The sequence below is a fragment of the Pseudopipra pipra genome, chromosome 6 (assembly GCF_036250125.1).
Source record: "Pseudopipra pipra isolate bDixPip1 chromosome 6, bDixPip1.hap1, whole genome shotgun sequence".
Classification (NCBI taxonomy): domain Eukaryota; kingdom Metazoa; phylum Chordata; class Aves; order Passeriformes; family Pipridae; genus Pseudopipra; species Pseudopipra pipra.
In genome coordinates this window covers 56522109-56538828 of record NC_087554.1, presented here as the reverse complement: position 1 = coordinate 56538828, position 16720 = coordinate 56522109, and the positions used below count along the sequence as shown (strand labels likewise).

The window sequence follows — 16720 nt, the reverse complement described above, 5'->3', positions numbered from 1 at the left end:
GGGGAGCTGAGGGTAAGGGTACAGTGGGAAATGCAGGCGGGCAAGACAAAGGCATTGGTTTGCCCAACTGTCCTCGACTCAGCACACAAACCTAGTGCTGCTCCACACTTCTGCTGCCATGGCCAGTAGCCACAGTAGCCTTTAGCTTTACATGTTCTTTATCCTCAACCGTATCAGAAGCCAGAATGTGCGATTTATGCTCAAAAAATGAAAGGTCTTGGAATGAGTGCCCAATCTTGTTCTTCAATACTGAAGAAGCTCATGGAGTCTCTGGCATGCTATCCTTTGCTGTGGCACACCCCTCATGTGAGGCACACAGGAGTTCTCACAACACAGTGCAGGGTTGTCTGTGCCCACAGCAGTGCCACACCTTTACGAGGAGTGTTCTGTCTTTAGGAAATGAGAGAGCACGGATACACAGCCTGCTGCAGCTGGGCAGGAGCTGTGCCATCCACATGCTGACTGGGCCTGGCATGGGCCATGGCTGCTTCTGCCAGCAAACTTGCAGAGAAGGACTTCAGTGCATAGACAAAACGTGGCCATACTGATATAAATTTGTATGTATTTTGCCAGTATAGCTTATTCTTTCACAAATAAAGGAAAAACACATTGTCCTAATTCAGTCCCATCCACCACTATCAGGATGCTGTGTGCCAGCACAACTTTTCTCTCCTGGGCAAATACAAGCTACAATATTGTGTGATGTCTCACACAGAGGGTAAATGTGTCCATTCAGTATGTCTTGGTAGTGGTGGGGTTACACCAGGTTTAACCACACTGAGAAATAAAAGTCACCAGTGCCTTCTTCCTCACAGTAAATAAACAAATACATAAATCATCAGGCTGCTACAGGTACCACACACAAATCAAGCTTAAGTGAGATGCTCAAGGATGTTTACGTCAGGATCTTCAGTGGCATCTAAACCCTTATTTATATACTGAAAGGTTCCATGAGCTTTGCTTTAAATGGGTTTAAAACCACTCATTGTTACTATGATGACACTGTGTGAAGACACTCAATAACCATATCCCTTGACCTGGTGAGCCAGGTTTAAGCCAGATTGGTGCAGATCTCAGACCTTTGCTTTGGTAATGGCCACTGCCACTGGGGAGACCCGGCCAGAAGCAAGGCACCAGCCTTCCCCGTCTATATGAGTGCCCAGTCAGCCAAACCAATATAAGAAGCTTTCCATGGTGGGTATGAGCCCTGGGCATCCTCACACGCTCTCATAGGCCTTGGGAGGCATGGTGGATTTTGTGCTGGAGTGATGTGAGGTGGTAGCCAGCACTTGCCCCATGAAGACAGAGGGTGTCAGCACCCAGCTGTGCTGCAGCAAATTGGACCACCAATGCTTCATCTCGGCCTCACTGGGGCTTCCCCCCTGCTATTATCAGCAGATCCGTGGGAGCCTCGGACCCCAGCTGGAAAGAAACAGGACTTAGGTCCAGATCCCAGGAAAACACTGATTGGGAGTAAGGCAGGTCTGGAGGACTCCCTGCTCCAGTGCCCCCATGCTCAGGCAGCACCTCCACCTGCTAGCAATCCCAGCATCATTCAGCATTTCCGGATGCAATTTATTATTCCAATTTGGGGGTCATGCGAGAAGCAGGAGCTGTTACCCAGCAACATGGACAGTGCAGTGGTAACTTTCTAAGACTTCCAGCTTCCGCTCTGTGGGAAGCTGTCACACAAGCAGATATTATGAGTGGCAAAACCCTATTATTGCTTTTTTTGTTGTTGATGTTTTTAAACACCTCCACAGGATGCCAAGAGGACAGAGAAAACTGTCAGAGAGAAGAATTCCTACTTCAGAGCTGAAGCCAAATAATTCCCTTGTCTCTCTCACATCGAAGGATCTTTCTGTACCAGTTGTGCAAGCCTGCCCTTCCCCAGCCAGCTCCTTTTCTCCTTCTCTGCCAAGCAACCTTCAGTCAATAAAGTCTAAATCCCCAAACGAGCACGTCTACAAATCGCACGCTCTAAGAAAGTTCAACAGGATGTCAGTGTCTAATAGTATGCAAATACCAGCCTTCGGAAAGGTGCGAGGAAGTGACTTTTCTGTAGCCTCCAGGGAAGGCATTTGCATGTCATTTGTCACCCCTCTCATTCACACTGCACTGGGAGGGTGACACTTCCCCATGGGCTGGGAAGGCGGGAGCCTTGCACCCACTCCAAGTCCATCTGCCAGCATCAGAAAGCAGTCCTGCCATGGGGTGACTCAGAGAAGGGAAATGACCAAAGCAGGGAAATGATCTGGCAAAGGAAAGGGAAAAAAATAGAAAAGAAAAAAAGAGGATGCAGGATGGCCAGGGTGGTGGGATGGAGAGCATGGGGGTGGGTGGGGACAGCCCCTTGCATCTTTCATGAGCTGCACTGGGTTTTCTGGCTTTGTGACACCAGAGCTTTAAACACTGTAAGATCTCAGGGCTCTTTGCAATACTGGAAGAGCCAGGACAGTTTAAAATACTGAGGATGTCTAACCCAAGGCTGCCCATCGTGGGAGCTGGGAGAGGATCAGCAAAGCAAAGATCGAGGGCTCAGGCAGTGTCCTCTGGGCAGGGGCTCAATGACGAGAATCCTGCCCTCACTGGGCACCTCTAAAGTCCTGCTGAACTTCAGTCAAGCCCAGCTTTTACAGGCTGAGCAGGCTCTGAAGATATTAAAAGCTCTTTTTAACAGAAAATATCTCTGTGCCTTTCTGGTTGACATTTCACGTGGAAACTAGTTTGTGAGCCACAGCTGCCAAGTGCATCCATTCAGCCTCTCGGGAGGTGTTAACTGAAACCCAGTCATTATTAAATTGTGAATATTTCAACATGGCCCATTTTAGCATAGGCCTCCTGCCCAGCTCAGGGTAGCAGCCTTCAAATACTGCTTATTTCTTACTCTGTGAGGTTCTACCCTGAAATGAACCTCCTAGATCAAAAGTTGGAGCCCACAGCAAGAGTCTTCCTGCCTTAGGTGGGAAACTCAACCCTTGTGTACATGAGCACAACTCCACCAGTATTAGAAATCCACTGATCTGTCTGCCCTTTAGTCCAAATTCAGCTGGCCTTTAAGAGACCAACTACCACGTGCTTTCTAATTAAAACAGTTTCACCACAACAATTTAATGTCCAAGGAAATGACTCCACATAATTCCCCATCCTGCCACAGGAAACACTCTGGGGGTGTGTCTATACAATCCAAGACTAATGTTAATTCACAATGGGTTTTACAACAGCAAGTAAATGTCCCTATGCATAGCATTCACTCCTGAAGTTTAATCCTCAAGTCCTCAGAAGATTAGTTACTAATCGGGTTCCTAGGAGCAGGACCAGGCTCACAGCAGGTTTTAGGGAACAAAAAAAAAAAATTAAGGGAAAAAAAAGTCCTGCAAAGAAAGGATTGTGATGGTGCAACATTCCTGTCCCTGAAAACCATGGAAGAAATGTAAAAGGCTATCAGTCAGCTCCCATCAGATTTCATCTGAAGCCTGGATCTGTGAGAAATGCCAGAAATGCTTCTCTTAGAAAGGCTGCATCATTTCCCACATAAAAATGAAAAAGAAAAAGCAGAAGCAGAGAAGTTCGGCTGAAAAGCAGAAAAAACAGCTCTAGAGCTGCAGTGGCTGTCTGTGGGCCCCATGGACATGAACAGCAGCAGCAGTGGGCAGCATCTGAGAAAAATGAGGTCATTTGGAACCCAGCTCTTGCTCCCAAGAACCCAAGCATCACTCTTGCTGCTTCCAGATGTTTGCTGCTCTGCCTGCTGCAGACAGCTGCCCACACCCTCACCATGCTCTAATGCCAGCCTGAGTGGGAGCACCTCGTGGAAAGATGGATGTTCCTGCACCCTGCTGAGCTCAGCTCTGGCCAAAGTCCATCAACCTGACTGTCTGTAACTTGGCCCCAGCAAAGGTGTTTGCTTTTCACTGCATGACTAGAAAGAATCCAGGCATGGGGTTGTGTCTCTGATGGAATGTTTTGGGCACTGCCTGGGGAGAGAGGGTTTCCTCAGCACATCTGGCCTACTCTTCCTCTAGAGGAAGCAGCGGCAGCCCCAAGCTGATGTGCTTGGAGAAGGGTGCCAGTGGGAGTCCAAAGGCTTATCTTCCAGGAGAGCTGAGTGCTAACCTGGGGAGTGAAGCTTTGCCCCCAAACCACAAGGATGTAGGGTGTTAAGGGCATAAATCCTTTTATGGATCCATTCCCTCATGTCTGAGCTTCCATCCTACCAACTTTACTTTCAAGTCACTCAGAGAGAAGGCTAATGGTTTTCCCCCAGCAAATCAGCCCAATTTTACCCCAGTTTTAGCAGATGATTTGGTGGTCCTCTGAATAGTAACTACACCAAAATCAGACAGATTATATCAAGAACTAAGAGTTTAGTCCCATGGTAGGTAAGGCAGAGCTGAGATCCTCTACACGTCAAGTATCGCTCTGCTGCCTCTGAAGCACAGTGCAATGGCTTCACTGCCCACAGGGCAGGTCCACAAAATGCAGGAATCCAATTAAACAGACATAAATACAGCCCATTTGCCTTTAGGAATTAGATTATTCCTAATTACAGCAATCAGTGTCTTCTCACTGCTCTGCGTTTCTGTGACAAACCCATTCCCGTGCCAGTGGCTTTTCAAGCAAGACGTGTGAAGGGTTTTGGAAAGGAGACACCCAGCTCATTTCTGGCTGGCAGGGACAGATGCCAGCCAGAGGTCTGCTGAGTTGGCTCTTTTTAGGTGATCCTGCCTAAAATGCCTAGTATCACTTGCTACTAAATTACTAAACATCAGCATAGGCAGTATTCAGGAATTACAGGTGTAATTCGCCTCTGCATCTCTGGGACCAGATTACTGGCTATTGTGGTACCTATGTGGCCAGTGAAGACAACCACACGTTTTTATAGGGGAAAAATTAGGGTACTGGAAAGAAATGTGGATAATTCAGCTTCTCTGTTCATCTGAGAACTGAGCTCTGAGTTAAGCAACCAGAAGCACCAGTGTCAAAGAGAGTGCTGAAATGGCACTGAAAGGGGATTTGGCCAGGTGAGGATATATAAATTTAGAGGGAGAGCCAAATCTCCCCCTTCACCGACAAGATGTCTGGCCTTTGCAACATGACCCTGTGCCATGGGGAAAGCAGGAGATGCCAGAAGAACTGCTGGGAAGCAGATGGGGTGAACGAACACTGACCTTCCCAGGTACAGAAAGAGCACAGTGACAGCAGCTGGTTTGCTCCCTCCTTAGGGAGCAGAGACATCTGAGCATCCTCAGGAAGCCACAGAAGCAAGACAGGAACTGCAAATCTGGCTGCTGCTGGCTCTTCTGCTTACTGAATTTCTCTACTCTCCTCAGAGACTGATATCCATCCATCCCTCTTGCCACAGACCAGCTCTCTGACTGCTTTTCTGCTGAATACATTCACTTTAGAGGATGTTAAAAGGAAGAAAAAAAAGCCCTCTGAAGTAGTCTTTATTTAATGGATACTTCAGATAACAAAAATAAAAGACTTTGCTACTGCCAGCACATGCATATTTCCGGGAACTTTGTATTTAATGGGGTCGATCTGCTTAAAACATCCACAAGACTTGCTCTGCAGTTCTTTTGGTAGGAAGCTTCTGCAACAAAGAAACATCCTGTTTTGGGGAGGGTGCTTCCAGCTGGGGAGATGAAAGCATTAACTGTGGGGAACTTGGTGCTTTCTTTGGGCAGGTGATGGCAAAAATCTCTGCCAAAATCCCAAACCGCACTAGCAGTTCTGCCCAGAGCAAAGGGCACAGACCCATGTACAGGTTTCTAAAGGATGTATGTGCACCTAAGCACAGGCTAAGGAAGGAGCCTGATATTTATACAGTTTATTTATCATGCATACAGACATTGCACTTGTACTAAGGCTGCAGGGGAACTGCTTAGGCATTGCCAGGATGAAGGCTGCCACGGCAGATGAACTCTGCTCCCCTGTACACACACTGGTGCTGCAGCAGCAAGAAGATGTAATTACAGAAAAAAGACCATCCAAGACTTGCCCACAGGGAGAGAGGTAGGCAGGTCCTGTCCTCTGTACTCTTTTCAGCACAAACACAAGCCCTCCTCACTTGCACAAGGATGAAGACCTTCAGGGAGAGAATAGCTCTTCTATCTTCTAGAAACCAGTTTGATGTCAGAGGTCTGAAGGAGAAAAGGCTGAGGGCACCACTAAGCCAAAGAGCTACACAGATCCATATCAACCTTTACAGACATCAGTTCTGGAAAAAAGCTACCAAGACACCAGAATGGTACAGAAGGGAGAAGTATTTTTCCAGCTGTTCTCCAAAAGGGCTGCAAACATAATTCCCTCCTATAGAAATCAGCTTTTCCATTCAACTGCTGATGAATCAGGGTGGCTGGTATCTCACCTGGTGAACAGCCCAAAAGCAAACATTCTGAGTGTTTTTGTTCAGATAAGGCTGACCCTAGTCAGGATTCCTAATGGCCTGGGCGAAGCGCATATTTCACACATTAAGGAGCACAGCCTCAGATACTGCCAGGTACTTTTCTGCGAGATTGTGAGAATGTGAATGCTAAGAGTAACCAGAAAACATGCTCAGCTGCTAATTCAAGAAGTTAAGCATTTGAGCAGTTTAAAATAAATTCTTGAAGAAGGGCAGCTTAGCATGATTTCAACATAATCCAAAAGATTATGTTGAAATCAAAAGATACCTTCAGAGTATTTGCTCTTCTGTTGGGTGAAAAAGTCTGAAGAGCCTGTTTTATAATGCAGTAATCCTAAAACATTGACTGGCTTAACCCCTCATTTTGCTACAGTACTTGTTCCAGCTGTTTTGAGAGGACCTAAAGTTGTCCTCCTTGATATTATCTTTCCAGTTCTAAGTCAGTCTTGGAATTAATGCAAACAGATTTTAATATGGCCCAACCAACTGGAGGTTGATCCTGGGAATTTCTCATGCTGTGGCAAAATGACCTTAATGTACATGCAGGATACCTTATACTGACATTTTGATCTCTTTCAGTTTTTCCTGCAGTATAATTTAAATCACTTTAGAAATAAGTGATACCGTTTTGTTGTTTGCAAAGAAATCACTTGTTCAGTCATATCCTCAGGTTTGCATAGTCTAAAGAGCTGCAGTGCTTTATGCCAGCTGAACTTGTGCTGTCATTAATCTTCAAGAGGAAAATCACTGTATTTATCTAACAAATTAATACACAATTAATATTAGGATATCATTTTACAAGTGATTCATCTCTACACATATGGCTTGCCCCAACACTTGCTTACAAGTGTTATCAGAACAGGAGTTTGGGAATTACAGGCTTGTAAATCAATTTAGCTTTGTGTTAGTCCTTTCCCTTCCTTTCTAGATAAATAGAGGCCTTATTTAAGGCTTGGTAATGTTTGTGAAGGTTCAGTCCATTTCCAGTAATGGAAACAACAAAACCCAGAATTTATCCCCAGGCTTACAAAAGAAGCCTCAGAACTGGGTAAATATAAAATAACTCATGAATATTGGACAGCTTGTTCTGAAATGGGGAACTACAGCCCATCAGTGCATAAACAAGTGAGCAGAGCCAGGCAGGCTGGAAAGCTGCCTTTCGAGGGAGAAATGGAGCAGCTCAGCCAGGCTTCAGATGCGAGCTACTCAGGGAGCTGGCTGCCACATCAGCGTGATGTAAACCAGAAGGGAAACAAGCTATAAAATGTATCAGGGAATAAAAATATTTGTTCCCCAGTTCACCTTCACGGTGGGCTCAGATTTGCACTGTTTGTCATATCAGTCAAGAAGAAGACACATTCACAAATACTTCCTAAATTGCAGAGCCCACTGCTGACATACCAGGTAAATACTGCAACACCCAGTTTCTTATTCCTTGCGAACTTTCATGCTCTGGCTCAGAGCACACTTGCTTTACTGAATTGTGCACGCAGTTGGAAGTTAAGCTGACCAATTCTAAAGGATTTATCTTTTTTTTTTTTTTTAATAGCAGAAGTAATTAATCTGCTTCAGAGAATGAATCAGCCTTTTCTGAGCTAGAAGCACACAAAGGAGAAGATTGTGGCTGTTTCTGGGGCGGGAGGGAGGCTTACTCACACAGACGATGCAGCGGAGGTGGCTGCCCAGAGTCCACAGCTGTGGGCAGCGAGGGGGGCAAAACCCCAAAGCTGGACCCCAAAACCCCCTGGTGCCACTTGGGGCCCCCAAGGGACCCGCTGAGACAGAGGGAAAGATCTCGGAGCTGGGCACTGCAGTGTTGATGGAAGAAACGGGCCAGTGCACAAGGAATGGTCCAGGGAGGGTTATGTGGCTTTGCCTCTCCTCCTGCATCCCTCTGGGTTGCACCCCCAGCCCGTGAGGGGCTGCACCCACTCCTTGGAGTAAATCCTTTGGCAGCAGGGATCATCCTTTTATTTAGGTGAAGTACCTTGATCTCGGCCAGACAGTGGAATGAGTTGATTTGCCACAATTTGACTTCTCGGCAGGGTGTGGGAAGAAAAGCATCACCCACCAAAACCTGCTGCCTTGTACAATGGGAACTTCTGTTTCCACTTGGGGCCTCTGTCAGAAAATAAAGCTAACACTTAGCTCACTGCTTCCAGAGAATGCTGGGCAATGACTTAACAGAAAAGCAGGATGGATGAGGAGCAGACACTTCCCAGATAGGGGAAACCAGCAGAACAGAAGCAGCATGGAGATAGCTGCCTCATTAAAAATAATGCAATTTAACCGACAGAGCGGAGGGTAACAAAGTTATTCCTTAGCTACATTGACACAAGCAGAGATGCTCACCAAAGTTATAAATAAAGAAAGAAAGATAATGCCAACCTCATTCATTGATCTGGAGAGAGGAAAGGAGCTCTGCTGCTTCTCTCCCTTCATCTCCTCTGCTTACCAAGGTACACTGGGGAGAGGCTGTGCCTCCAGCAAGAGATGAGCTCACAGTGCAGTCCCTGGGACAGGGACAAGGCTGGATGTCCCTACCTCTGGGGAACACAGTGGGGGGACAGGTGGCCATGACTCCCCATGCAGAGGCTCCGTGCAAAACAGATCTGTGGGTCTCCAAACTCATTTGACCTCTGCAACCGCAAAATCCATTTTAAAGTACAACTAAATATAGAGGTTTTATGGCTGCAGGGTGACTCCTTTCCCACACTTTCCTGGAGTGATCTCCAAATTCCTCTGCTGTCCTCGCTTGTTAAAATGTGACTCAGCTCTCCCAGCTGGAAAAGTGGAGACCCACTTAGTCCCAAGGTGGCCAGCTGCCACTAGTGATGTCCTATGTTGGCGTTAACCACAGCTTGGGAGCAGCAGAGGCAACAGAAGGCTTTGCAAGTTGGATTTGGGGTGAAATCAGTGTTACTGAACCTGTGGGTACTCTGAGAGCAGCTACGCAAACCATCAACTGAAATTTCCTTTGTGTCCCTTTTGGGCAATTCCTCTCAGCACCAAGGAGTGACTGAGGACACCTGCTCAACAGACTTTAATGCAGCAGCAATGCAAAGAGTAAATCCCTCCTCTGCCCTCACACATTCCCCCAAATTAATACCATTTACACCTCAGCTGAGGCAAAATAATGGCTGTGGTAAGAAAAACAAATGGGAAGTCAATGCCAAGTAGCAGGACCTGGTGATTCCCACTACAACCTTGCCAAGTTCAACATCCTGCCTTACCAGCTACAGCATTTGGCAGTTCTTCATTTGCCTGTACTTGTTTTCCTGGACATAGTGCTGGAGCAACGTCCCTTCTGAAGTGACCTGTTTCTTTTAGGGTAGTTAAACATTTTGGAATCAGCTGAGTGACTCCAATGCTGGGATGAGGACTTCATCCACCAGCTCTCAGTCCTCCTTTCTGGCTTTGCCTGATGTCCTTTATCTGGCTCACTCTTTTTTTGGAGCACCTTGAAATACACCATCAAATGCTAAAGAGGTTTTGCAAACACTATTGCTTAAGATTCTCATTGATCTGTGGCTTCAGCATTCCCAGGGCTTTGAAATGTCAGATCAGGTATCAAACCAGTAGAAACAGCTGAATCTGGGAACAGTATGTGTTCGTTATATCAAACAGAAAAACCATCATGCTGTTAGACGCTCTCCTGATGATTTCTGCAGATGTGAGAGGCTGGCTGGCAAAACAGCAACAAATGTTCACCTGCCACATCACACAACCACTTACTTAACTGCGGGCACTCCTGTAGATGCCAGGCTATGACTCAGGGGCTCATGCATGAACCCCACACCCCTATTTGTTTCCACATTCAGTTCCATTAAACCAGCTCATCTACCGCTGACGTTATCTGGTAGCAATTATAAGGCTTGGCTGTTGCTCACTAGTAATTTTTTTCCTAGGAAAAAAAGATGATACTTGCCCTTGACGAGAATCTTGAGAGGCACAGAGAAGTTGCCCAAATGCAGAGAACCCTTTTTCGAAGCATTCCCGTTTTGTGCTTCGCTCCAGTTCTTAAAGCATGCCTGCAGAACTGAAACAACTGGGATGCTGTGACAAACCCCACACCAGACCTACAAGTACGATGCTGGCCTTCATTAGAAGGAGAAAGTCAAAGCTCAAAATTTGACACGGCTTCTTTCCTTCCCCCAATTTGTTCTTAGCACTTCAGTTGACAGCACAGAACCCAAGAGGTCTCTGTACAATTAAAATACAGATTGTTTGCCTGCTCTGTTGCAGCACTTGGTGCTCTCAGTGCTTTTTCTGGCCACTGGGAAATGAAAGCAGGCTCTGCAGCAGCACATTCATGAGCACTGTGTGATAAACTGCTGCACATGCAGTGCTGAGAAACACCGGAATAAACTTGAGTTTGGTGGATAACACCAAAGGGCTTATAGTATATTAGGTCAGAAGCAGGTAGTCATGCACTGAACATGAGGAGCATCATGCTGCAGAACTGCATCTAGCTTTTGCAAAATATTTGGGTTTTTTTCATCTGGTTATATAAAAAGCCATGTCCAATGTTAATGAACAGAACAGGGATAACTCCTTGTGAAGTGGTTATCTGCACACACACTGGCTGTGGTATTTTGGACCGAGCAGAGCTGGATTTGTTCAGTACCTTGTGAGCTGACTTTGTTGATTCAGTGGGTGGTACTTCCTCTGAATCAGTATTGATAGACCCTACTGCAAATATTAAGAGCGAGGATATTCGACTGGGAGCTAAATCTGAGCTCAGATATGAGCACTGAGTTTGTCTGAAGTTCCCGCAGCTGTTTCAGCTCTATGAATGTTGTTCACTGCCCAGTCTACAGCACTGTGTTGATACCCACTGCTGAATTACACCCGTCTTCTACTCACGGCTGGTTACAGCACAATGGTGGGATTAAACATCCCTCATCAACAGAATAATTGTTGCAGAAAAAAAACACCCTAATAACTGATGCCATGGAAGTAAACAGGGGGAAAGGAGGACAAAATGCAACTTAGCTTGCTTCGGTAAGAAAAATTTTCTACTCGGCTAGTAGAAAATTGGGAAACCTACCCAGAGTACCTGGTACACAAGACAGGGGCAAAATTCAGCTTCAAACACATCTGAAGGACATACAGCCACTTGCTGTGCAGCTCAGTAAAATCAGGACTTAACAAACAAAAGATGACAAATCGTAATAAATAGGGTACAGACCTAGAAGGATTGGACAGACAATCAAATGGAAGAGGTCAGTCTGAATTTGGCAGGGGTCACTACAAACTTAAGTTCTCCCTTCATGACGGAGCAAGTGGGAGAAAGCTAGGGGAATACTGTACCAGCACAGAACATGGGGATATGCAATAAAAAAAGGATTAATAAGAGGCCTGGAGTAAGATGAGAGCTGACAGCAGAAAACAAGTCAGATGGACACCTGAGGAAGAAAATCACAGTTTCCCACCCCCATCACAGGACAGGAGGAACCTGAGGAGGAGGTTAATTGCAGTACCTACCAGCTGAGGGATTTATTTCCAGGTGAGATGTCAAACATGAGAGGACATAGGACAGACCTCTGAGCCTGGCAGCTCTGCTCATCCGCAGGGAAGTTGGAGAATAAGAAGGTCAGCTCATGACTGCCAGGGAGCAGCATAAGCTGGAGCCCGCTTCATGAAAGCAGACAGCAAGTTCTATCTTGCATGGCATGACACAATGAAAAGCATTCAGCTCCTATTTCTATATTGATAAGAGAGAAAAGCATCTATACTGGGAGAACTAAGCAGTCACAGTGCAAATACAAAGTAAGAGAAAACCATATATTGGAGAAAAAATTACGGTGTCAGTTCAGTAAAGTTGTGAAACTTCCCCTTCCCAGGAGACCAGGGACAAATGAATTACAGTGGTGTGCAATAAGGCATAATATCATTCTGTGTTTAGATTTGCTGACCTGCCAGGTCCCTTCCTGTCCTACATTTAGATTATCTTTTATACAATGGGTCTTGTACACTGCTTGCATTTTTTGAGCAATATTCTTGGATGACAGCCTAGAAATGGGATTATTAACTTATAACAGGACAAAAAAAAAATCACATATTCTCATAGGTTCCTATGATCCCCTCCCCCCCTGCCCCCCCAGTTTTGGCAGCCTCTGTGTAGCAGAAAAACAAGTTTAAGTGGATGGCAGAGAAATGAGATTAGTGGCCAGACAGCCCAAATTCTGAGCAAGTTCAGTAGGACGATGGCAACCTTACCGTAACTCTGCTGACTCCAACTTTTCTTTTCAACTGACTTAGGCCAGAAGTTTCCTTGCAATTTATCAGGGAGCCTCAGGTCATTTCCCACTGTGTTTACCCTGAGAAATTCTTCAGAAATCCGAGAAAAGCAATGTACATTTCACAGTGTCGATCTGGTACTGGGAGGGATGACCACGAAAACCGTTTTGGGGTATTCCTCCTAAGATCAGTGTGTCTGAGCACTCCTTCCCCGCCCCCGAGCTCTGGAATTCAGCTCTGCGTGCTGATGTTGCAAGAAGCCATTTCATCATTGCAGAGTTATTGAGCAAAAGGGAGGATGAGGCTGGAGAGAAGTATGTGGGAAAAGTGGGCAGGACTTGGGAGACGTCCGAAAACCACTGGATAAGAGAATATTTCAAAATAAAAGCCTGAAAGTTGCCCAGCCCGGACACAGGCACAGCAGCCATACACTCTATGCTAGGGGATGCTCAGTCACCCCCCGGCACAGCAGGACCACATCCCACCTGCACATCACACCTGCAACCCGCACCACGTTGCACCTACACGTGCAATCTGGACCACGTCATACCTAGACACGGTGTAGCTGCACCTGCGATCCAAACCACATCCAGCACCTGCGATCCAAACCACATCCAGCCCGTACACGGTATGTTTGCAGCTGCAATCCGGACCAGCTCCCACCTGTATGCTCCACCGTCGCACCTGCATTCTGGTCCAGGTCCCACCTACCCACCGCTCTGTTGCATCTGCAACCCAGACCGGCTCTTACCTCTCCCACGTCCCAGCGATGCGCCCTGCGGCCACACCTGCAGCCCAGACCGGCTCCTACCTACACCTCCCTGCTCCTGTCGCGCCTCCACCCCTCCCTGTGTTCAGCCATCCCTCCCTGCAGCTCCGAGCCGCCCGCCGAGCTCCGGCCCGCCGAGCTCCTTCCTCCCCGGTCACCGGGGCTGGGACCGGGGGGACGCCAGCGGAGGGAGGGGGAGATGCTCAGCCGGGCTGCAGCCCCGGGAGAGGGGTTCAGCCCAACTTGTCCCGGCTGAGAGGACCCCACGATCGCGGAGCTCGGCCTTACCGCGGCGCTTTCCTGCGGCGGGCACCGACCCTGCGGCGGGCACCGACCCTCCGCCGGCGCCCGCAGCCTTCGGGCTCTGCCCGCCCGCAGCAGCCTCGCCCCGTTCCGGGGCGGGGCGCGGGCGGAGCGGGGGGTCCGGACCGGCCCCGCTGGGGAAGTTTCTTCCCACCCGGCCGGGGGGTCCCGCTGCGCCGCCCCCGCCCCGCGTCCTGCCGGGGATGTCACCGCGGCAGCGCCGGTCCTCTCTCCTGGTATCGCCCTGGCAGAGCATCCCCGGAGGAAGAGCCCTCCCCGGAGCCAACATCCCCCTCGCCGCTCCTCTCGCCGCAGAGAGGTCCTGACCCCCCCGCAGTGTGCCCCTTCCTCCTGTGGCCCGTGGGCGCCCTGGAGGCGAGCGCTGCCCTCCCGCCCCAGCCAGAACCGTCTGAGAGCCCTGCTGTGCCCCGGTGTGTGCGGGTGCGCCCCGTCCCTGGGGACAGGCTACCCAGGCAGTCAGAGAGCCAAGGGACCATGCACCTTCCTCTAGGGACCCCAGCACCCTTGTCTCCGCAACTTAAGCACCTCAATTTTGACATGGAATCGTAGAAACATGGCATCTATTAGGTTGGAAAAGACCTCTAAGTCAATCAAGTCCAATCATTAACCCAGCACTGCCAAGTCCACCACTAAACCATGTCTCCAAGTGCCACATCTACACACCTTTTAAATAGCTCCAGGGATGGTGCTTCAACCTCTTCCCTGGGAAACCTGTTCCAATGCTTGAATCTTGTACTTGGCACCAGGTTAGTAAAGGTGATATTTGAGCGTTTTTCTACAGATTTTGAGTGTGTCATCATGTAAACATCCAGAGAGATACAGCCTAAAGTTGAAATCAATACAAGTTCAATATCTTGCAGTAGTTCAGATCAATGGGCACACCCAACTAAGCCCTCAGAGGGGAAGGATTCCTTTTCCCTTAGCGAAACACATCAGCTCTAGAGATGAGCACTGAAACAGTGGAGTTAAATTAAATATTATCAGCCAATGGGGAGAATTTGGTGGAAAAGTTTGTTTCCCTTTGTGGGTCAGAAGTGCTGTCTCCTATAGGCATTAGGGGCCAGAGTCAGTTTTGATTTCAGGCAGAGCCACTCAGCTTCACCATCCAGAGAAAATCTGGCAGGGAAAATTAAGGAGCAGGGAGAAGGGGATAGCTGATGTAAAAATCATGATGAAGTGTTTTGCAAAGGGCTGCTGCAAGCTGATGAGAGCTGAGCTTAGACCACTGAGTGTGATTACAGGAGACTGGAGGATAGTTACAGGGTAAGAACATAGGGCTGTGCATCTCTGAGACTCCAAATTGGAAAATGGGACCTGAGGTTTTACTGTTTGGCGTAAAACACTCCTCTGTTTTTAGTGGAAGAGGAGACAAATGGAAAAAGACTGCCTCTCTGAGAGATGGCAGTTAACCAGAGTGGCTCATCAGTTTTTCTTTTACCCAAAATAAATGTTCCTAATTGGTATCTTATGCAACACTCAGGTGAGCATGTACTTAGCTTTACAAATCTACATAATAGGCAAAATGGATGTGTCCCCTGCAATCTTTCTCTGAAGGGTATAAACCCGATTTTGAAAGAGCTGTTTGTTGTTTAGGAAATAGTAATTGCTTTTGCCTGCTGCTGCTGTTCTTGCTTTAGCCTTTTTTCCATTCTCTGCAAGTTTTTCTACTTTGATGTGTGAAGAATAACAGGGAACTCAAATGTTTCCTGCTTGAGCGCATTTTTCTTCTTCTTTGCTTTTGTCTGCTCCCTTTGCACTCTGGGGCAGCCCTGTCAGGGCTGGCCATGCAGAAGGCAGTTAGGCAGAACACCTTGCTCTTGGCTGTGATGTGGCCCATGGGTCTTCCCCTCATGACGCCTCAGTCATAAGCCCATTTCAGGTATTTTCAGCATCAGGTTTGTGGCCTCTGTGCCACATGGTGTGTGCTGGGGCAGTTGGCCAGTGGATCCTTTAAGCCACTTATCAGCAGTATTTGTAGGACCAGGGGGTAGCAGGGAGGCTGTGGAGCTGGATTACACGCAGGAGACCTACAGTTCACACAGTGACCTTGTACTTGGGGCAGATAAGAGACAGCAAGGGAGCTCTTCTCCTTCCTCTGTGTGTCACTGCTTTACTCATTCTTACCCAAATGCTTGATGCGTGTCAGTCCTGCTTTCTGACGTGGACATGAGAAGGACAGTACACATGGCCCTAAAAATTGCTCATGGAAGACCAATTATACATGCTGTACTATAAAGGCTCTCACCATCTGATGTAGGAGTGAGGAGCAAAACTCAGAAAAGACAGGGCAAGGAGAAAAAATGAAACTCTGTGTAAAAACCCCTCATTTTTGCCAAAATCCCTTTTGACCAAAGCAGATATGACTGCGGGGGTGAACAGTGAACACACAAATGCTCCTTTGTTGGGATAAAGCCACATTGTGCATGTATGTCCAGAGTATGTGGTGTGGCCAAGGGGATGCAGTAGCTGGTTTGCTTCCCCGGACCTGTATCTGCAGTGTGCTTTGCACCTTGAAACCTTGCACACTTGAAAGCAGGCTGAACTCTCCTTAGGCTCTCCATCTGCCTGCCTGGAGGGGCTGTGATCACTGAAGGTGCTGTTCAATGTCTGAATTGCCATTTCTATTTGATGCTATCACTGTCAGTTATGTCAGAAATGTGTAAATAGAACTCCACCACATGGTCCAAATTCTTCTTTAGTTACAACACAGCCGCTTTTTTCTCTTCTAACCTTCTAGCTGGTCACTTTTTTTCTTTGCTGCATGCAAAAGAGCTGATAGCAAAGCCAGCAACATCCTTGTGCTTGGTTGTTTGGTCCCACAGTAAAAGGGATGGAAAGAAACATCACTGCAGCTGGAAGATGGGGCTTTGAGGTTCAGGGGGATTATTGCCCTGGCTGAACCGAGCTCTTAAAAAGCAACTTTTTCAGTGGAACAAGCTACTTCCAAATAGTTATTAGCTTGTATTGCTGTGTTC

The 16720-nt window shown here is 47.5% G+C and overlaps 1 protein-coding gene across 6 annotated transcripts in view; it reads right to left on the bottom strand.

Moving 5' to 3' along the window:
- Nucleotides 1-13825, bottom strand: part of INF2 (inverted formin 2) — a 42335-nt gene extending 28510 nt beyond the window's left edge. For 3 of the 6 annotated variants that reach the window (XM_064659327.1, XM_064659328.1, XM_064659330.1), the window contains exon 1: nucleotides 13710-13801. The gene's annotated coding sequence lies outside the window, so the exon portion shown is untranslated. Of the gene's footprint in view, nucleotides 1-12631; nucleotides 12768-13202; nucleotides 13224-13709 lie in introns of those variants that run through there. The other 3 variants (XM_064659329.1, XM_064659325.1, XM_064659324.1) reach the window with 3 other exon arrangements.
- Nucleotides 13826-16720: the final 2895 nt, after the last annotated feature.